Source organism: Rhinolophus ferrumequinum, chromosome 6 (assembly GCF_004115265.2).
Source record: "Rhinolophus ferrumequinum isolate MPI-CBG mRhiFer1 chromosome 6, mRhiFer1_v1.p, whole genome shotgun sequence".
NCBI classification, from domain to species: Eukaryota; Metazoa; Chordata; class Mammalia; order Chiroptera; family Rhinolophidae; genus Rhinolophus; species Rhinolophus ferrumequinum.
In genome coordinates, this window is record NC_046289.1 from 43,381,642 (window position 1) to 43,404,543 (window position 22,902).

Genomic DNA, 22,902 nt, shown 5'->3' on the forward strand with positions numbered 1-22,902 from the left:
GACGTAGTCTGAAAAATAAGAATGAAAAGATATTGGCACATTACCAGAGTCCCCTTCAGTTACTGATCATTTGTCTAGTCCATTATCATATCATATGACCAAAATGTGTTATAGGACAAGGTCACTCAGCTTTGCAGGTTTCCATTCCATCTTGTCAGGTTCCAAAAGCAGCAGTGGTCTCAGATGTATATGACTTCACCCTTTCAGGTATCTGGTATAACTGAGCTAAGAGACAATATCATCTTTTGCTCTGAGCCTCTTTTGAAGTGGTAATGTAATACTGGATTTACCTCATTGAACTCATTCATTCATTCCTTTACCCTGTTACTATTCCTCTTTCTCTCCATTTATACCCAAAACTTTCCACCTTTGGAAGGGATGTTAGGTTGGGTCACTGCACTGGTCTAGATCATAGGCAACAATACCTTCTAGCAAGTGCCTTCTTCTCAGTTCACTCTCATTCATCTAGGACAAAGTTACATGGGTGCAGAACTAGGGGGTTATTTCTACCACTAGGCAATATAGCTGCATTCACTGTTAACCCCAGTTTTGCCAGATCAGATGAAGGAACAAACTGTTCCATTAGGCCTGTCCAATGAACTCAACAAGTCTGGAGGCTCTGGCTAGAAATAAATGAGAGATTTATTCAAGGGTCTTAGGGTTTGCAAACCGGAAACACAGCTAGGCAAAGACCCAAAAGTGTCCTGAAGAAGAAAGAAAAGTTAAGAGTTCTTATAGTAAAAAGTGCATTCTTAAGAATAATCATTCCTGCATTCTTAGCCCGAGGATTGGTCCAGGATGGTTATCAGTCAGATGTCAGGTGGTCTGGTTGACGGGTGCCAAGTGGTCTGGAGGATGGGTGCCAGGAGGTCTGGTTATGTCCAATGATCTGGATAATGGATGTCAGGTGGTGTGGATACGTGAGTCCTTCACGGAGTAATCAGAGGCTTATCTGGAGGTCTTATGTGTATCCAGGCATTGATGCAAGACTGGAAAGTTCAAAAGTTTAAGTTCCCAGGCCATTAAAGCAAGAATAGGATCATTTCTTCATGCCTCAACTTACTTGATTTTAGTAATTTAGCAGCTTGACTATAGTGACTCCATTTTATTTCTTCACTCTATTCCTCAGGCCCTTAGGAATTCTGACTATATTTTAAATTTTATGTTTCCTCCTTAGAAATCATCCGTTCTTTTGACACTTATAGTCGCAGCCCTCTTCCTAGGATCACTATATCAGGTAGGAAAAAGAAGTTGAGGTGATGTGGGAAAGAAAAAAAGTGTAGCCATATCACCATCTTCCCCTCCATCGGAAGAATTGCAGTTATACCAGCATCCTCCCCCAGCCCACCCCATTTTCCAAAGCCACCAAAAAAGCAGAGGATCTATGTAGTGGGGACACTGCCTTGACACCTCTTTTGTGGAGTGTGAGCACACACTCATGAAGGCATGTAAGGCAGCACTTCATGCCTACATCTCCTTCCATTTCAGACAACTAATGTTTTAATTGCCCATTCCAATTCTCTATCAGACTATTACTCTGAGGAGGATAGCTCCCTGCCCATTGTTGGACATTATGAGCTATAAGTGCGTCCCTTGGCCTGGAAAAATGGACTCAGAAGTCCAACGTGGTGTGCTCTCTTCAGTTCTGGTTCCTTTACAGTACTCCGGGCATTTGCATGTACCACTGCGTACCACAAAGTCCCGTCCAGAGTCAGTGCTCTGTTCTTGTCAGGACCTACCTATAGCCTTCCGGTACTACCAGCATCCGTCCCACTTGCCAGCTATGTTCAGGGCCTTCTCCCCAGGGAATCTTCCCTGAAGCCATCTGCAGTCTCTGCTTCTCTTGCTGACAGATAGAACAGTTCTTATTGGCACTTTGTACCTGAGAGGACACAAAAGGAATAGGTCTAAATTCAGCCCGTATCTGTATTGTGGCAGCCCCCATAATGTTCATTCATTTCATGGACCTACATGGCCACCTCAAGCGAGCACACCAGGATATGCAGTCACTGGCTCCAATGACCTTCTGATCCTGAAAAGAGGTTCCTCTCACAGGTGTTCTAACTGTGTTTTCTTAGATTCTGTATTTGTCTGTTTGGCACCCATTAATTACAGGACCAAACTAACGGCCAAAGTTGTTTACATCTCCTCTGAGATCCAGAGCCCATACTCTGAACCACCTCATCTCACTCTCACAAGCCAACTCAGTATTTCCCCTGCCCTAAACCAACCCAGGGCAAGTACCAGACAACCAGGGACAACCCCATCCCCAAGCCCACCAGAACTATTCAAATGAGCTCCTCATAAGCTGTTTACCCTGCCCTGCCTGGCCTTTCCCATGGAAACTCCAATAAAGGCTCTGGCTTAGGCCTTCCCCTCATTCCTTTCTGCCTCCTGACCAACTCTGGTGCTTTTCCTTGTGAACCCGTGTGGCATAACATGCCTTCTCGTCTCAGGAAATGTAAGAAGTAAAAATCTTCTTTCAATAGCATTAGTCTCTAAGTGTCATCACGCAGTCACCTTTATAAACTACAAGCCAGGCACAAATAAGATGGGCATCAACATGTCCTGCTTAAATTAATGCACCACTCACATTCCCTTGGTGGTTTCCATAGGGCTGTGCTCCTTATGGCCATCCCTTTAATATGTCAGTTTTCCATTGCCCTTCTGTCTGAACATATGGCAAGGCCACTGCCCACTGCCCATGAGTCAGTAAATACTCAAACATAGGGCAAACAGCAGGCAATTCAGTCCACTGAGCTTATTTTGACTATTTTTCAGTCAGAATGGCCGTCTTCCAAACAGGATGCTGTCCATTCACCTTAGAACTTCTATCCATAAACCAAGAAGCTTTTTGTTGGTCAACAGAGAAGTATTGCAATAGGTTCCAGCTCAGATGGTTCCAAAGCCAGTCTGAGGGCAACAGTATATACCTGCTTGTGAGTATGCTGAGTAATTCTTTGTATTCCCTCAGAACTCTATTAAAGAACTAGAAACCATGAAAGGAGACCAAATAGAAATCCTAGATATGAAAAATACCATAACCAACAAATAAAAACTCATTTGTGGAATTAATGGCAGATTAGACAAAGCTGAGGAGAGAATTAATGTACTAAAAAATAGAACTACAGAAATGTCCAGATTGCAAGGAGAGCCAAAAATAAATAAAATGCAGAAGTGAAAACAAGCAATACACTAAGAAGGCCTAACATACGTGTAATTGGAGTCCCACATTTAAAGGAGAGAGAAACGAAGCAGAAACAATATTTAAAGAGATAACATTTCCAAAACTGATTAAAGATACCAAGTCACAGATGTAAGAATTCCTCCAAACTCCCAAAGAGGATGTAAAAAAGAAAACCACACCTACACAAATCATAAACTCAAACATAAAATAGTTTCTCTTCAAAAGAGCAACAAATAGAATGACATATAAAATCTCAACAAAACTAAGGAGTTCAAAACAAACAAAACAAAACAAAAAAACTAAGGAGTCCAAAATTTAATGGATAATATCATCATAGTGCTGAATATTACACCCAGCAGAAACGGTCTTCAAGACTTAGATGAAATAAAAACATTTTCCAACAAATAAAAATTAAGAGAATTTATTACTAGCAGATTTGATTCAAAGGAAATCCTAAAGGCTGTTCTTTAAGCAAATGGAAAAATATATCAGATAGAAGTACAGAGATGCAGGAAGAAATGAAGAGCATCAAAATAAGCAGATATATAAATATATCTAGTTGACTATTGTTGCTAAAAACCAATAAGAATATCTTTTGAGGTTTAAAATATGTATGGAACTAAAATTCATTTTTAAAAAATCGCATATAAGTTGAGGCAGATGATAAATGGAGTAAAGTGTTCTAAGTTCCTTACATTATCTATGAAGAAGGTAAAACTACCAAGTAATATTAGACTTTGATAAGTCACAGATTTATTTGTAATCATTGGGATAGCCCCTAATAGAATAATAAAAGAGTAAAGCTAATAGAAGGCAGAAATAGAATGATAATATATATCAATCCTAACATAGACGAATAAAGCAATAAATAGAATAAGACTCATACGTACTTATTTGGTCACCTAATCTATAGAAAAGGTAACACTGCAGTACATTGAGAAAAGGAACATCTTTTACTACATGCTGGGCTAACTGGATGTCCATATGGGAAAAAAAAATTGTGTTCCCTATCTCACATCACACATGAAAAACAATTCCAACAGACTGCAGATCTAAGTATGACTGGAAAACAAAAGAGCTTTTAGAGGAAAACATAAGAGAACATCATCACAATCTGGTAGTATGCAAAGATTTTAAAAACAGGACCAAAATAATGAATTAATTAGTGAAAAATGATAAATTAGAAAAATGATTAAAAAAATAAGAAGAATAAAACTGTTTGCTAGTTGAAAGAGTAAAATGGCAAATCACAGTGTGTAAGATATTTTTAATGACAGAGGATGTATTCATGTTGCCACAATATATTTAAAATCCCTTCAAATCAATAACAAAATGACAGAAAATGAACAAGCACTTCACAATATATCATATCCCAGTGGAGAATAAACACAAAAGAGGAACTCAACTTCATTAATCATGAAGGAAATGCAAATTAAAATCGTAAGATATTGCACACTAATTCAGGAATTGACTTGAAAAATGAAAAAAAAAAATCAGATACTACCAAGTGTTGCAAAGATGTAGAGAAAACAGAACTCTCAGTAACTGCTGGTAAGGGTATAAATTGACCTATGGGAAAATTGCTTACCAGTATCTAGTAAAGCTGAAAAATAGGGATATTTAATGGACTCAGCGATTTTTAGGTATGTATCCAACAGAAATGTTTAATGTTCACTTAAAAGACATAGAATGTTCATAGAAGCACTATTTATAGTAATCCCAAATTGAAAACTAATCAAATGCCCATCAACAATAGTATGGATAAATAAAACATGGTATATTCACACAAAGACTTTCTATACAATTAACAAACATGCAACAACATTGTTGTGGACTAAATTGTGTCCCCTCAAATTCATACATTGAAAGCCTAACCCCTAATGGGACTGTATTTGGAGATAGGACTTTTTTTAAAAAAATGAATCATAGTTGACCTGCAATATTATATTAGTTTTAGGTGTACACCATGATTCAATATTTGTATACATTATGAAATGGTCACCATAAGTCTTGTTACCATCTGTCACCATATAAATATTGACTCTAGTCCCTATGCTGTACATTTCATGAGATAGAGCTTTTAAAGAAATAATTAAGGTTAAATAAAGTCATAAGGGTGGGGCCCTAATCCAATAGCACTAGTGCCCTTATGAGAAGAGGAAGAGACATCAGGGATGCACAAGGACAGAGGAAAGGCTGTGTGAGGACACAGCAAGAAAGCAACTCCCTGCAAATTAAAGAGACAGAGGCCTCAGGAGAAATCAAACCTGCCAAATCTTGATCTTGAACTTCCAGCCTCCAGAACTGAGAGACAATAAATTTCTGTTGTTTAAGCCATCTAGTCTGTACTATTTTGTTATGGCAGCCCGAGCAAACAAATGCAATATGGATATACCACATTTTGTTTCTCCATTTGTCAGCTGGTAGCATTTGGTTGTTTCCACTTTTTGGCTATTATGAATACTACTATGAGCATTCATGCACAAGTTTTTGTGTGAACATATGTTCCCATTTCTTTTGGGTATATTTAGAAGTGGAATGCTGGGTCATATTAACTCTATGTTTCAACAATTAAATTTTCAAAAGCATAAAGCAATCTATAAAGATAAAAGCAGGAATTAACACAACAAAAACAAACTTACAATAAAAAATATGATCAAAGTTAAAAGACTGGTTTGTGAAAACAATAAAATGGAAGAATTGGTAAAGAAAAGAGTAAAAGCATGAATTACCAATAGTAGAAATGAAAAAAAGACATCACTACAGATCCTATAGACATAAAGATAATAAGTTATGAACAATCTGATCTCTTCAAATAAAATAAAAATGAGTTGAGAAAGTTCCTAGAAAACTGCAACTTACAAAACCAACAAAGAAGGAATAGAAAATTGGAAGAGTACAATATCTGTTAAAGAAATTGAATTTATAATTTAAATCTTCCAACAAAGAAAACTCCAGTCTCAGATGGCTTCACTGGCAAATTCTAATAAATATTTAAGAAAAAAAAAATACTATGATTATACATACTTTCCAGAAGACAGAAAAAACATACCCAAACTCAAATTACGAGACCAACATAACCTTGTTATTGAAACCTAACAAGGATAACAAGTGAAAAGTATAAGTCAATCTCACTAATGAACACAGATGCAAAAAATCCTCAACAAAACAGCAGCAAAGTGAATTCAAGAATGTACACAAAAGATAATATGTCCTGAAAGTTTGTGTTATTTCAAGAATGTAAGATTGACATAAATTTAAAAAATGATTAAAACTTACCACATGAACAGGATAAAGAATTATATAATTGCTTTTCAATAGAAATAGTAATAAAATTCAACATCCATTGATGGTCATCCATCATCACCTAGATTTACGCACATTCCTTAATCTAATCCAATTTCCCACTCTTCCTACTTCCCCCATTCTTCAACCAGTAACCCTGGAACTCACGCTAAATCCTCAGCAAAATGCCCTAAATCCTCAACCTCTTCTCCAAACATTCATTTGCCCCTCCTCTTGCTTTCAGTAAAATCTGGTTCTGCTTGAGGACATTGATTTTCTTGCAGCCCTCTCATGTAGTGGCTGGTTTTTCTCCTGTATCCTATGTACCTCAGGCCTGCAGGTGGGGTAGCAGTCCTCCTGGCTCTTCTTTGCCTTTTCTAGACTAATTATTATTTCTTTCCTCTACAAAACCCCTGATTCCCTTGAAGTTTGTGTCCTTAGACTGGTCCGTGTCTACTCTGCAACTTCATCTTTAGCCATTTTCCTTTTGCTCCCTGACCTCTTCCCACAATGGCTTTTGATAGCATTTAGAACACACCAAAAACCCCTTTACCTCCAGGAGTTTGTTGGTTCTTGCTGCTAGAGTATTGCACACAATTCCTCACATGGCTGGTTCCTCATCCTACAGTTCTCTGTTTCAAAGTCTTCTCCCACTTTGAAGGCCCCTCCCAGACAAATCTGATTAAGGCTGCAATCTCTTACTATGCCTCCTGTATCCATCATGGCAGCCTGCGTTTCCTTTGTAGCTTGTGTCACAAGCTGTCATCTGACATTTGCTTGTTGACTTGGTTTCCAGTCTCTCTTACTAGATTATATTCTCCCCATTAGTTTTATTTGCCTCTTTATTCATCCAGTGCTTAGGGCTGTGCTTGGTATAGATACGCTCTTTCGGTGTTGTTCAATGAATGGATTTTAACATAAAGCCTTCGATGGTGTGCCCAGCTGGAAGCCATCACTGGGCCCCCTGAATTCTCTGTTCTTCATCTCCACTTTATTAGGATCCATCTTGCTTTGTGTTTTGTATTAGAATTATGTGTAAAGAAAGGCAGAGTAGTGTGGCGGTTAGAACCACACCTCTGTACAAATTCCAGCCCTACTACTGCCAGGCTCCAGAACAGTTCCTGGCACAGAGAAAACAGTATTACTGTACTTTGTGTTATCCCCCTAATGGGGATAAACCAAAGTTCCTTGAGGATACGATTACATATATGATTTAATCTTTGATAATTTGCACAATGCCTAGTTCAGGACACACAGTGGGTGTTCAAAAGATAATAAATAATGAGCTAAATTTTATGGGTTTATATGTGGCAAGTTCTAAACTGTTCTAAACACTTTACATGTATCAGCTCATTTAATTCTCACAATAAGTACCATAATTATTCCCATTTCACAGATGAAAAACCAAGTCATCAGGAATTAAAGACTTTGCCCAGGTGCCCAGGGTCACACAGTAAGTAAGTGGGATATCTGACATTTAAGCACAAAAGGATCAGGCAACCAAGCCTTAACTACAAGAGACTGTCAAGTGTAGACCAATTAGTTGGGGCAGGTTTACGAGGTCAGAATCAGAGACAACAATCTATATGTTCAACAACTGGGGCTGGTTAACTAAACTGTGATAGAATCTTATGTCACCATGAAAATGATATATGTCTATATTTACAATACTGAAAGCCATTCATAATTGAAAAAAAGCAAGCTAGAAAACAGTGTAATAACCTGCACACAAATGTTTACAGCAGCCTTACTAATAACTGCCAAAAACCGGAGGCAACCAAAATGTCCTTCCAAAGGTGAATGGATAAACAAACTGTGGTACATTCATACAATGGAATATTATTCAGTGATAAAAAGAAATGAGCTATTAATCCATGAAAAGACATGGAGAAACTTTAAAAGGCATATTGCTCAGTGAAAGAAGCCAGTCTGAAAAGGCTACTTACTATGTAACTCCAACTATATGACATTCCGGGAAAGGCAAAACTAGAGAGAGAGTACAAAGACCAGTGGTTGCACAGTTCAGAGGAGGGACCAATAAGAAAGTCGGATTTTTAGGGCAGTGAAACTATTGTGTATGATACTGTAATGGTGAATACATGATGCCATGCATTCATCAAAATTGAACTTTGTGGCACAAAGAGTGAAGCTTAATGTATGGGCATTATTTAATAATGTACTAATATTGGTTCATCAATGGTAACAAAGTTACCACACTAATGCAAGACGCTAATAACAGGGAAAACTGAGGGTGGGGATGCAGTATAAGGGAACTGCACTATCTCAATTTTCTGTAAACCTAAAACTGCTCTGAAAACCAAAGTCTATGAAGTTAAAAAAAACAAACAGTATAGTAGTAGCATGATCCTTTCCTTGCACGTCAATATACCTGAGTGTTTTTGTGCATTGAAAAGTCTGGAAGGACATAACCAAAATTAATAGCAGTTGTCTCAGAGTGGTAGGATTCATGAGATCTTTCTCCTAGTTCTATCTACCCTTATTTTCTTAACAAAAGCATGCATTAATTTCATATAAAGGAGTGAAGTGTGGCAGTCGGGGTGAACCGGCCCAGCGCCCCAGAGGCCGGCGAAGCGTTGGCGCCGCAGAGAATGCAGCTTTCTGAGTCCGCTGGGCAAATGCCGTCCTCGGCATCTGCTCCACCCACCGTGCCCCTAGGCCTTTTCAGTTTTGTGTCCCGGAGGTTAGGAAAGAGAGAATTCCTCCGGTGCAACTGCGTCTGCACCCGCGGCGGGCTCGGGGCCAGGAGCGGGCACGGAGCTCGCCCCCGGCGCTGACGCCCTGTGCTGCTCTGGGGGCGTGGCCGCCGCGCCCGCCTGGCCATCAGTGGGCTGGAATGTTCCCGCGGCGAGTGTACTTTGTTCTGAGGATGGGGGAGGGTGGAGCGGGGGCAGGGCTCCAGGGCCCCTGGGTCTTGGAGGGCAGCCAGCTTTCCGTTCCCAGGGAGCCTGGGGGTTGGGGGGAGGGGCCGAGGAAGAGTTGTCTAGTTCCCAGGCTAGGCAGGTGACTGGCGACCACGGAACCCCTGGATTCCAGTGCCAGCCCTGCCACCTACAAGCTGCATGCCCCTAGGGTCTGGTCTCTTAACTTCTCTGGGCCTCAATTTCCTCATCTACAAGATGGGGATAACAATGATAATGGCACATAGTTATTGCCAGGCACTGTTACAAATTTCTCTACAAGTGCTCGTTCCTCCTAACACCCCTTTGAGGTACTAGGTGCTGTTGACATAATAATATAATTGTCTTATTAGTAGACAAATACTCCCTAACTACCCAAGCCCTTGGACAGCACCGATGCTCTGGCTATAGAAAGCTGGGCCCAGCCTCCTTCCAGGTAATGACATGTGCACTATTCTTTTTTTCACTTTATAGATGAGGAAAGAGAGCTCAGGGAGGTTAAGTAACTTGTCCAAGGGCACACAGCTCCTAAGTGGCCATTCTGGATGCAAACCCAGGTGGTCACACTGAGAGCTTCTACTCTTAACCACTCTACTGCCACCCTTAAAGTCTGTTTATTCAGATGTACTGCAATCCATGTAACAATTCTGAGAACTATTACTACTAATAATTATTAGTACTAAATAATGCTATCACCAATTGCGGGCTGCGATTCTTGTTAACACCCTATGAGCTAGCTGCTACTACTATTATTCCCATTTTAGGGATGAAAGATCAAGGCACTGGGAGGTCACTCAGTTCTAGGGGATGAAATACATTCACCCTGAGGCTAGAGGCCCACAAGGGCTTACTGTTGCCTCCTTTTGCAGTATTTTATAGGGAGGCCAACTCCTCCAGAATCTGATTATAGAGGCTAGCCTGCAAGGATGGGCCTGCCTTCTCCAAACGTTGTTAGAGCCAACTTTGCCCGGTAATCTGAGGCGGTTGGGAGGTGTGCAATGAGTCTCTGATCACATCTAACACCAATTGGGGAGCTTTTCTCTTCTTGGGAATGCGGCTTCCAGGAGCCCAGCTGCCTACAGCCGCGGAAGGATCTTCACCCAGAATGGCAGATCAGTTGCCCTAAGCTGTGGTTCATGGAGAGCTTTGCAGCAGAATCTCCGTCCCGTTATCATTGTTCCCTTCCCTATACCACCGCGCCATCACACTGACTGGAAAGTCATTATTGGACTCCATCACCACGACCCCTCCCTTGGGTTAAGAGGCTGTCTTCTTTTAAAAATGCAAACGTTGCTGTTGGTTCTTTGTAACCTATCCCCCAGGTACCCTCAACCTACCAACTTCTGGGAAAGAAAAATCACCCTGTCTTTGCGGTAGGCATTAAATGTTTGTTGAAGATGGTTTGGCAAATAGTCACATATTGCTATTGTTGTCATGTGAGCACACAGTAGGCTCTGAGTAACTGCTTCGCATGTATGTTCCTTCTCCCTGGAATGCTCTTCCTCCGGCTACCTACATGGTTCCCTCCCTCACCTCCTTCAGCTTTTACTCAAGTCACCTTCTTTGTGGGGCCTTCCCTGACCACCAAATTTAATTACACCCTCCAATAGTCCTGATTCCTTTTCCCTGTTTTATTCTTTTCCTAGCACTTATCACTGTCCTATACACTTTATTATTTTTATTTATTTAGTTTATTGTCTATGTTGCCCCACTAGATGGTAAGTGCCATGAGGGTGGGGATTTCTCTCTGTTTCGTTCATGGCTGTATCCCCCAGTGCCTGGAACAAGGAGAAAAGAAAGGAGAGAGGAGAACCTTCCAGGCCATTCCAACCCATCGTGACTACTGCTGCCCCCTTGGAGGAATACATATTTCTTATTCCTGCTGTGTACTCAACATGCGGCATAACATATCCCCTTGGTGACATCTCTTATAGTATCGTCCCATTCTGTCATTTGACTTTGCAATTGTGTATCTCATCTACTTGAGCAGACAATAAATTTCCTGCTTCAGGACCTGGAAAAGGGATCTGATTCTTTGTAACCCGCCATCCCACCCTCACCCCACAGTATCAAGACAAGGCTGAATTTCTACAGGTTCCAGGGCTCTTTAGATTTCAAAAAGAAAAATTTCCCCCTCCCTCCCTTCTTTCCCCCACTTTGTCCTCTTCTCCTCCAGCCCCAGTTTATCTTCATTAATATTAGCCTTAACTGCTTAAGTTTGTTAGAAGTTTCATATTTAATGATTTTAGGTATAACTTCACTGCACTTTTGATGAGTAACATTTAATATTTGTTAATGGGGGTCAATAAGTGAACCTAATTTCTTAACACGACACCTTTATTTTCTCATTAAATAAAACACAATATTCCATACCTTAACTATGTTCTTGCCATGGAGACATCTTTGATTTTCTCCTTATTGTCAAGAGGAATTTTTACAAATTTGTTCAAGTGGCCTAAGTGAGAAAAAGAGGGAGAGAAAGAGTCACATTCCTGGGAGGTCCTTTGGTAGTCACCCCCCTCAGCCTAGACATTGAGAAGAAGGGGAACACACAGCTAGGGCCGGCCCTTAGTTTTACAGCATCACAAATGATTACAGCAAACACCAAATTTGTCCTTTCTCTCTCTCCCTGCATTTCTCCAGGGTTGGCTGTAATGGGAGCTCGTGTCATTACCAACTTAAGTGGGAGGGACTGCTTGCAAAACACTATTTAGTGAATATATTATTTTTATTATCAAGGGAAATCTACAGTTGTGCACAAATAAGCATTAGTTATATGATCTAAATATGAAATTTCATCATTATATTGCACGTGATAATCTTGGTACCTGGCATCTGTTAAAATTATAATTTTAACAGATGCCAGGTACCAAGATTATCACGTGCAATATAATGTGACTTCACAGCCAGCAGGAAGGGAAAAAAGAGGGAGGGGAAGGCACACATGTCCTCTTCAAAGGCAGGACCTGGAAGGTACACATATCACTTCAGCTCTCAACTCATGGGACACAGCTTCGTCCTATGGCCACATCTTCCTGAAAGGATGCTTGGAAATTTAATCTTATTCTGGGTGGCTTTGTGTCCGTCTAAAAATCAGTGGTTCTAAAAACGGCAGAAATGGATATTGAAGGCAATTAGTCTCTACCACCTAAAGAAGCAACCCATTTTCATTTGTTGTATCAATATAAACAAATGAATCTCATACTGCAAGTCTGTATTCTAAGAAGGAAAAGCACGTTGAATCATTTAGTTAAGAGAAAAAAGCAAAGTAGGATTCATGGATACAGTATGCAATTATGTGCTGCCCTTCTTTATTAAGAGACATTTTGTTGAAAGTGACAGTGGGCCCAGATAAAATATGCCACTTCCCAGGCTCCCTCCAAGCGGCCTTCTGATGCCACCGAGGCCAATGAGATATACATGGAAGGCTGATGCCTGTGAGTTGTGATTCTTACACTTATTTTGATTTTCTTCTTATTTTACCCACAGAAAAATTCTTAACAAGGAAGGAGGCAGGGGAGATGAATCAAACACAAAGAGCACATCTAGAAGGCACAGGAAGCGCATGACCCCAGGATCATTTCCATTAGGAACCACATGGCAGTGACAATTACCAAACCTTAAAACAAACTGATAGTGCAAGTATAATTTGTCATAATCATAGTACATCAATATGTATGTTTGAATTCTGTTATAGTTTTAAATAGGTAAATAAGATTAACTCACGTTTATTCTGCAACAGTACATATTTGTTTCTTTCCTACTATTATCTATGGTGTGAAGATGTGGAAAAAATAAAATTTATTAAAAGACAATTTTTAACTTAACTAAATCTTCACATTAATGTGGTACATACATACAATGGAATATTACTTGGCCATAAAAAAGAATGTAGTCTTAACCATTTGAGACAACATGGATGGACCTAGAGAACATTATGCTAAAGGAAATAAATCAGACAGAGAAAGACAAATACCATATGATCTCACTTATATGTGGAATCTAAAAAACAAAATAGAAACAAACTCACAGATACAAAGAACAAATTGATGGTTGCCAGTTGGGAGGGAGGTCAGGGGGCTGGGTGAAAAAGGTGAAGGGATTAAGAAGCACAAATTGGTAGTTACAAAATAGTAATGGGGATGTAAAGTATAGCTTAGGGAATATAGTCAATAATATTGTAATAACTATATATGGTATTACGTGGGCACTAGATTTCTGGGGGGATCACTTCATAAGTTACATAAATGTCTAACCACTATGTTGTACACCTGAAACTAATATAATATTGAATGTCAATTGTACTTGAAAAATTAAAGAATTAAAAAATAAATAAAGCCTCATTAAAACAAATTAAGTTGGTTATATTTATGTACCTTCCTTATAAAATGACAATGTTTTAAAAAGTCCTTTAAAGGGCTGATTTTACCACTCACATGTTTATAAATTGCTTTTGTAGATTATCATGCCAATAAAAGTATGAGTGGCTATTTATGTTACTTCTCTACAAAATGTTTAATATTCCTCAAAGACAGGTTATGTACATGAGAATGTGATGTCAGTGGGGTAAAAAAGGCTGAGAAACAAAAGAAAAATCATCACATTATCAATAAGTACTAATAAAACAAGATCAGCTGCAATTTAAAAGGATCACTGAAGAAGATCAGAATTGGACTTCTGAGTAACAGTATGTGTGATAAATTATATATTTATTTTGTACCAAGTCCAAAATCCTTACCATACTACCTCTAAGCCAATAAAGGGGGAAAAATTGTATCATCTCATTTGGAGGTGACTTGCTAAGGTACAGATACAAATAAATATATTTCTTAGAAGAACACTGATATTTTGTTATGCCTTGAATAGGCTTGATAACAAAGATGCAGGATCATTTTGAAACTAAAAAAATATATTTTTAAACACTTAAAATAAACCTGGTAGAATTAAAAATATAGGATATCTATCCTCCAAATCACAGCAAGATAAAAGCAAACCGAATGCAATCTGCACAACCAAAGACAGGAAAAAAGTAATCAGAATCATAAACAAGCATGAATCATAAGCAAGACTACCAAAACCCAAATACATAATTTAAATAATACATGTAAATGAGTTAAATCCCCTATTAGAAGACGAAGACTCACAGTTTGGGTTAAAAAAAAAAATCATTTGCGTCTTATAAGAGGCACACTCAAAACAAAATGATGCAAAAAGGTTCAAAAGAACACACAATGCAAAACTTGACCCTAACTTCGTGTGAGTTATGAATGTCACTGTGGTACTTACTTTTCAGTTTTGGGGGTGGTGGTGGTGGTAAGTAACTTCTAGAATGTCAGGCTATAATGAGTAAGTATGGACCTGCCTATATCAGCCAACTTCACCGTAATCCTCACTCCTCCACAACTGCCCTCCTCTCCTTCTGTGCCCAGGAATCCAGTGTGTGCGTTTTGTGCACATGTGCTGGTGGAGGGGTGGGTGGGAGGGGGCTGCTCACGTTCACCTTTTACACCATAACCAGAACTTGGTACTGGAGGCCACAAACGCCAGTGCGGACAGTTCCAGAATAGATTGGTGGGCCTTAGGACACCACGCCACACCAAGAACGATCATAGCCAGTAAGAGTGAAGACCATGGAAGGACTGGGTGGGAAGGGTTGTTTTTCAAGGAGGAACAATTGTTGATCTCACTCAGCCCCATTTTATCCCCGCTTTGGCAGTTCCCACAGGTGCTGATGTAGTCTCACCTTCCAGGAAGGATGCTCTGCTCCTCAAAGTCACGCAGGAACCCAGACACGAAGGAACCCAGATAAGCAGCTCTGCTATTTTCAGTACATGAGTTTTAAGGCTGCTCCAGTTGAGTTTTAAGGCTGCAGCATTTCTGATGAGCAGGAAGGTGAGGAGGATCTTTAAGAATATAAAAATTGCACAGTCACTTCTACTCACATCCCATTGGTGAGAACTTAGTCACATATAGCAAGTAGCAAGGGGGTTGTAGGGGGAATCCACGGGGGGGGGGGGCGTGGGGGTTGTACTGACAAATGCAGTTTTTAGCTGAGTTGCCTGGGGCCCAGGAAGAAGGAGAGAGGAGTTTAGTAGCAACCTTCAATATCACAAAATTACCATCAAGGGTCTGTGCAAGGTTCCTCACTTAGTTCCATTTATTCATTCACTCACTCTCTTTTATAGCCATCTTACATATCTTGGCAGTCACTCTACTGTGTTTAAAGTACATACTTTTGTTTATATTTTTGAAAAATATGTAGTTTTGGTTTTTGTGGGCATGTACTTTTTTCTTGAGTCAATTTTATTGAAGTAAAATTTATATTCAGTAACAGTCAACTGATCTTTGAAAAAAGGAGCAACGGCAATTCACAAGGATAGTCTTTTCAGTAAATGGTCCTGGAACAACAGGATGTCCACAGCAGGAAAAAAAAATAATAATCTAGACATGGACTTTCCACCTTTCACAAAAATGAGCTCAAAATTTGTTTTAGATCTACATGTAAAACTTTTGGAGGAAAAGAGAAAATCGAGGTAACTTTGGGTTTAGCAATGATTTTTTTTTATATACACCAAAGGCATGATTCATGAAAGAAATAATTGGTTGGATTTTATTAAAATTAAAAACTTCTGCTCTGCAAAAAACACTATTAAGAGAAGGAAAAAGTCACAGACTGAGAGAAGATATTTACAAAACACATATCTGATAAAGGACTTGCATCGAAAATACACAAAGAACTCTTAAAACTCAATAGTAAAAAAAACAAACCCAAACAAGCCAATTTAAAAATGGGCAAAACATCTATTCAGACATCTCACCACAAAGATAAACAGATAGCAAATAAGCATATAAAAAGATGCTCAATATCATTTGTCACTGCAAATTAAAACAATGAGATATATTCATAAGTGTAGATTTATTTAACTTTATACAAAATTGCCAAACTGTATGCCAAAGTGATGAGCCGCTTGGCACTGCATTCCCACCAGTGATACGTGAGTTTCAGTTGCTTTGCATCCTTAATGGTAGTTGTAGATTTTTTAACGGGAGACATTTGTGATGCAGTAGTATCTCACTGAGGTTTTAATTTGCAATTCCTAATGATTAATCATATGGAGAATCTTTTCATGTGCCTATCTGCTTTCCATGTAGTTTATTTGGTAAGTATTTAAATCTTGCGTTCATTTTTAAAGTGGACTGTTTGTTTTACTATTGAGTTGTGGGGTTTCTTCAGATATTCTGGAGATAAGTCAGTATCAGTCAGCGTCCAATCAGGAGAATTATTAACAGGAGATTGGAATGATGGGGATTTGACTGGTAAGAGTTAAAGAAGGACAACTGTGATGAATACAGGACTAGCAGACAGGGACAGCCACTGCCGGCAGAGCTGGGATGGAGCGTCTGAAGAGGAGCTCCAGACGTGTGGGGAAGAGCACAGCGCGGCTCACTGATGGTTGAGACAATGAGGTGGCTCTTGAGAGGATACTGGAAACCTGCACTGTGTGGGGATGTTGTCCAGAGAGAGGTGCCACACCATGGAACTCACTGCACAGTCAGTCATTTGAGGGGTGCTGGGAGAAGCGATTCAGTCATGCCACTTTGACAAGGTGCTGAGGGAAGCTTCTAGCAGCTGGACACTGCTGGTTGCCCTGTGCTACCAGAACTGGGAGCTGGGGAAGCTGCCCTCTGCAGGAGCCAGGCAACGGAGAAAGCTGCATCCTGCAAGAGGCAGCGCAGAGCCCACACTCCGCAGGACACAGGAAGCTGGAAGAGAAAACTCCTTCCTCCTTCGGTGTCTCTCCGGCACCCTCTACTGGCGTAACAGCATACCAAATGTCACAGGTAAAATATTTACCCAACCTACCTTAATTATCACAGAGCAGGCAAAGATGGGTGAATTTGGAGCCGAGAATCAAAAAAATTGATGACCGGCACAAAATTCTTTATCATCTGTGTGCTTTGTAAATATTTCCCCCAAGCTGTGGCTTGCCTTTTCATTTTCTTAATAGTGTCTTTTGAAAAACAGATGTTTTTAATTTTATGTTCAACATATCCATTTTTTTCTTTTGCCAATCATGCTTTTTTTAGCCTAAAAAGCCTTTGCCTGATCCAAAGTCAAAGATTTTCTCCTATTTTTTCTAGATATTCAATTGTTTTAGCTCCTAGATTTAGGCTTATAATCCATTTCAAGCAGTGTGTATATGCATTCTTTAAATTTTACTTAAAACTTTTTAAAGACTTTTTCTTTGAGCAGTTTTAGGTTTACAGAAAAATTAAGAGGAAGGTACAGAGATTTCCTATCTACCTCCTGCCTCCTTTACATGCATAGCTTCCCCCATTTACAATATCCCCCACCAGAAGGTACATTTGTTACAAATGACTGAACCAGTATTGACGTATCATAACCACCCAAAGCCTATAGTTTCCATTAGGGCTCACCCTAGGTGTTGTACATTCTGTGGGTTTGGACAAATGGAAAATGACATGTATCTATCATTATGGCATCATACAAAGTATTCTCACCGTCCTAAAAATCCTGTGCTCTGCCTATTCATCCCTCCCCCACCCCATATGCATTTTTTAAATTGATTTAAAAATATTTGCAATAAATCACAAAAGTATGTGCATGTACTTTAATTTATATAAATGGTATTGAGTTATTCATCTCATTCTGCTTCTTACTTTTGTCACTCAGCACTGCTTTTTAAGGTCCATTCATGTTGCTACACATGTACCTAATCTCTCGTTTCTCTAACTGCTGCCCTCACTTAATGTCCTTGATAGGTTCTGAGATTTTAAGCAAAACAAGGTATAGCGAAACCAGTTTTACCATAGGCTAATCGATATAAACAAGAGTTAGGTTCCTCCAGCATTTCATCAACATTGTAATGAAACGACATTGAACAAAATAACATTATTTAAGGTCCTGCTACACTCTACCATGGGCATCTTCCACATTTTACTCATCTGCTTTTTTGCAGATGGACAACTGATTGTCTATGATCGCCCATTATCAGAACTGACACAGCATCGTTCTAAGCCATATCCTCTGATGGATCTGTGATCATTTGTGTGCTACATCCATCCAGGAGTGTATTCACTGGGTCCTAGGCTATGCACATCTACTATCTATGTAGTGCCAGACTGCTCTTCACAAAGTTTGATTATTCTGCATCCCCACCAGCAGCACACGAAGGCGCCTCCATCCCTATGCCTGCCAGCACTTGGCATTTTCCAGCTTTCCAACTTTTGCCAGTCTAATAGGTGTAAGGTGATTTAATTGTTGTAAACAATGAACTTTTTTGTTTACAGGAGTGGATTCTTAAATAAATTTGAGAATCTGATTACTGATGATTTTAATTCTTAATGATTCTCTTCAAATTGGATTACTAATTTTAGAAACTGCCTGTTGATAAACTTTTCCATTTTTTTTGTTAGGGCCTGCTACCTTTTGCTTACTTTGGATTTAATTTGCTCTTCTTTCCCTCGCTTCCTAAGATGGAAGCTTAGATCACTGAATTTAGACCTTTCATCAATGCTAAAAATTTCTCTCTCAGCAGTGCTGCATCACACAATTTTTGATTAGTTGTACTTTCATTCTCATTTAGTTCCAAGTATTTTAAAGTTCTCTTGAGACTTTTTCTTTGACCCATGTGTCATTTAGAAGTGTGTTATTTGATCTCCAAGTGTCTTGGGATTTGCCAGCTACTTTGTTAGTAATTTCTAGTTTAATTCCTTTGCCATGTGAGAGCAGACATTGTATCATTTCTATTTTTTAAGTTTATTAAGGTGTATTTTATAACCCAGAATGTGGTCTATCTTGGAGAATGTTTCATATAAACTTGAGAAGAATGTGTATTGTCCAGCTGTGAAGTAGTCTGTAGACACCAATTTATAGCGATTTGATTGATGACCTTATTGAGTTCAACTCTGTCCGCACTGATTTTCCGCCTGGTAGATCTGTCCATTTCTGACAGAGAAGTCTCCAGAGCTCTGACAGATCTAAGAATAGTTATTTATTTTCAATTTGTTCAGCATTTTACTTTTAAGGACGGAGTGCAGACTCCCAAGCTCTTTACTTGCTAGACCGGAAACTGGAAGTCTCTCTTGTTTATTGGTTTTCAGGTGTTACTTGTATATTCTACGTAGTAATCTCTTATCACTTTTAGATTTACAAGTATCTTCTCCCATTTTATCACCCATTGTGTGTCTATGGGATCCTCTTTTGAACAAAAATCCTTAATTTTGACATCATTAAATTAATCATATTTTCTTTCTGGTTTGTGCTTTTGAAGTTTTATGTAAGGAGTCCCTCTCCCAACCCAGGTGCCAAAGACTCTCTATTATAGTATTTTCTTCTATTAACTTTAGAGGTTTGGGGGTTTTTTCACACTTAGGTCTTTCATCATGTACAGTATCTTTTTATTTGGTATCAGGCAGGGATCCTGTTTCTCCCTATAGCAAGCTGGTTTAATCCGCCCTTCTTCACTGATTTGTGATGCCTCCCCCCCAAACTCATGGCTTGACTATGAGTTTTCTATTCTTTTCCATAGTCTGTTGGTCTGTTTTTGTGCTAAAACAATGTTATTGTTTTGCTTTGTTCAGCTTTTTACGTGGCTTTATTGTGGTCTGCTCCTTTACCCTTCCTTGGTAAGGTTGACTTAGTCCTGTCTGTCCATAGAAATTTTAGAATGGAGTTTTTATTGGAATTTCATTACATTTATAGATTAATTCATAAAAAACTGGTTCCTGTATAATATTGTCATTCTATCCAAGAGCATAAAACTTCCCTTCATTTATTTAGGTTAATTTCTACGTCCTTTATTAGAGTTTTAAAGTTTTTCTCCATAGGTTTCTTGTATATGCTCAAGTTTATTCCTAGATATTGTACATTCTTTTTTGTTATCGTGAATAGAAGTTGGTTACTGCTGGTGAAGAGAAATGTTATGGATTTTTTTTTTAGGTTAATCTTGTATGTAGTGATTTTACTAAATTCTCTTAACAGTCTATCTGTTGATTCTCTTTGTTTTTCAAGGCAATTGAAATATTATCTTTACATAATGATAGTTTTGCCTCTTCTTTCCTAATCCTTCTCTCTCTTAGTCTTTCTTCCCTGACAGCTTTGTCTAGAACTTCCATTATTACATACTGACTGGTAGCAATAGAATTGGATTCCTTATTTTGTTCACATTAAAGAGAATGCACTTAAATTTTCTTCTTGAAGTGTAATGTTTGTTTTAAGCTTCTGCTATGTAACCTTTACCAAGTTTAGGATGTTTGTTATATCCAGTTTGCTAAGTTGTTATTTAATTGTAAATAAGAGATAAACTTTATCAAATGCTTTCTCTTCATCGAGATAATAGTATGACTTCCCTTTATTAATGAAGTGATTTCTGACATTGCACCAACTCAGAATTCCTGGGATAAACCCTATTTGATCAAAATGTATTTTTAAGAATATAACTAGGTTAATTAACTGATATTTTATTTACGATTTTTATATCTATATCGTAGGTGAAATGAGCCTAATTCCTTGTTTTGACCTTACTAATTTTGGAATCAAGATTATACCGGTTTCATAAAATCATCTCGACAACTTTTACTCTTTTTTCAATTTTCTGCAAAAACTTACATAAAATAGGAATTAACTGTTCCTTGAAAGTTTGGTACAACTCCAGAAATTCATAAACTTTTTATTACCATGATCCCCAGTCCCATCATTTTCTACTGTTTACCACATTTTTTGAAAGATTTGGTTTAAATTAATGTGCTTACCTTTTTCTTTACTCAGGGCTATAAAGTACACACAGCCCTGAACGGTGCCACCACAATGTCAACCATTTCAACCTTCAACCCTTTTACTTTCCTTAAGTTTCCATCCCTCTCCACAAATCTCTTCCCTCATAGCCCTCACCTTTAACCCTTGAATAGATGACTACTTTATTGAGTACAGGGGACCACTAGGGACTAGCTCTCTTGAATTTCACCTGCCCACTTACAGTGACTGTGTATCTACATCCAATCACACCTCTTTCCACCAGTGTCAGAAAATGAAGTGTCCCTTCTTAAGTCCAAGGCGAGCCCTATAAATGTGCTCCAAACCCCCCCCCTCCTCTTCTCCCAGGGACCTCACTCTTTAGACATTCCCCTCTCTTTCCTGAAATTTCAACTCTCTCTCCCTACAGGACTTCTTCTCCTCAGTCTAACAACATAATTAAATCTCACTCATCCTCCCCAAATCCCTCTTTTGTGGACTGTGGGACAGGCAGTCCCACACACCGCAGGTGGGAGTGCAAATTGGCAAGATCTTTCTGGGAAGTAATTTGGTAACCTGAATCAAAAGCCTAAAAAATATTTGCACCCTTTGTCCCAGTAATCCTACCTCTAGAAATCCATCTAAAGAGTAATCAGAAATGCCAACAAAAAGAGATGTTTAAAGATGTTAATCTCACTGTTATTTTAACAGCAAAAATTGGAAACAAACTAAAGGTTCAACAGTAGGGGATAGGTTAAATAAATTGTACTTAAATATGATGAAATTTTGTGCAAGCACTAAAATATAATTTTTAAAGAACAGCTGACACGAGAAATTGTTTATGAAGCAACGTTATAAGTGAAAAGAACAGTATATAAATGATGTATATAGTATGGTGCTGATTTTGTGATATATAAAAATAGCTAACACTTCTGGAATGTTAGCTATTATATACATTCTCTCATCCTTGACAACATTCCTGTACAGCTAATACTGTTATTTACATTTTGTAGAGAGAGAAATCAAAACATCGCTATCTATGGGGGAAGGAACATTAGTGATGAATTTTACTTTCTTCATTCTCCTTTGCATTTTTCAACTCTTTATCAAGGAGGTATTACGTTTTGCCAAACAGAAATAGGATACTTTTTCTTTCTGGTTTATATATAATAGTAATTAATAATTTGAACAATACAGAGAAAATGAAAATCCTCTTCCCACTACTGAGATCCTAACCACCAGAGCCAGCCACTGTGGACAGTTGGCTTTTCTATTTATATTTGCTTTGAAAATGCATATATAGACATGTACACTTTAAAAAGCAAACGTGATCATCTTACCATGTCAATACATAAAACTCTACAATTTGTGTCCTTGAAGCAGCTGCATTTTGGTCTCTGCCTTCAGATATGTCCCGGGCCCCTTTCTGCTGGAGCAGCCCAAGTTTAATTCTGCCAAGTAATAATCCATCTCCGACTGGGCCCGTCTCCTCAAGGCTGGGGGCTTCGGGCCTGGAGAACTGAATTCCTGTCCTAATTCTGCCACTTACTAGCTACTTATGCAACCAGGGGCTAATCACTTCTTCTCCAGGAGCCTGTTTCCCCATCTTTCAGATGGGGTAACAGTTGTTGCCTGGCCCACTCTAAGGGGCCATTGTGGTGCTCTAAATAGCTGATGGGTGTGACTGGTGAAGTGCTTCGCCCAAAAGCAGTCCAAAGCTCCTCCCTCTGCCTCTCCTCCCCATTTCCCAGCGGCCT

General features: G+C 38.9%; 1 long non-coding RNA gene across 5 annotated transcripts in view; it reads right to left on the reverse strand.

Moving 5' to 3' along the window:
- The window catches only part of LOC117024176 (uncharacterized), a 52,905-nt gene that overhangs the window by 18,686 nt on the left and 11,317 nt on the right, over positions 1 to 22,902 (reverse strand). For 3 of the 5 annotated variants that reach the window (XR_004423317.1, XR_004423315.1, XR_004423316.1), the window contains exons 1-3: positions 22,486 to 22,822; positions 15,134 to 15,293; positions 11,764 to 11,845 (exon numbers count right to left, since the gene is read on the reverse strand). This is a non-coding gene — a long non-coding RNA (uncharacterized LOC117024176). Of the gene's footprint in view, positions 1 to 11,763; positions 11,846 to 15,133; positions 15,294 to 22,485; positions 22,823 to 22,902 lie in introns of those variants that run through there. The other 2 variants (XR_004423318.1, XR_004423319.1) reach the window with 1 other exon arrangement.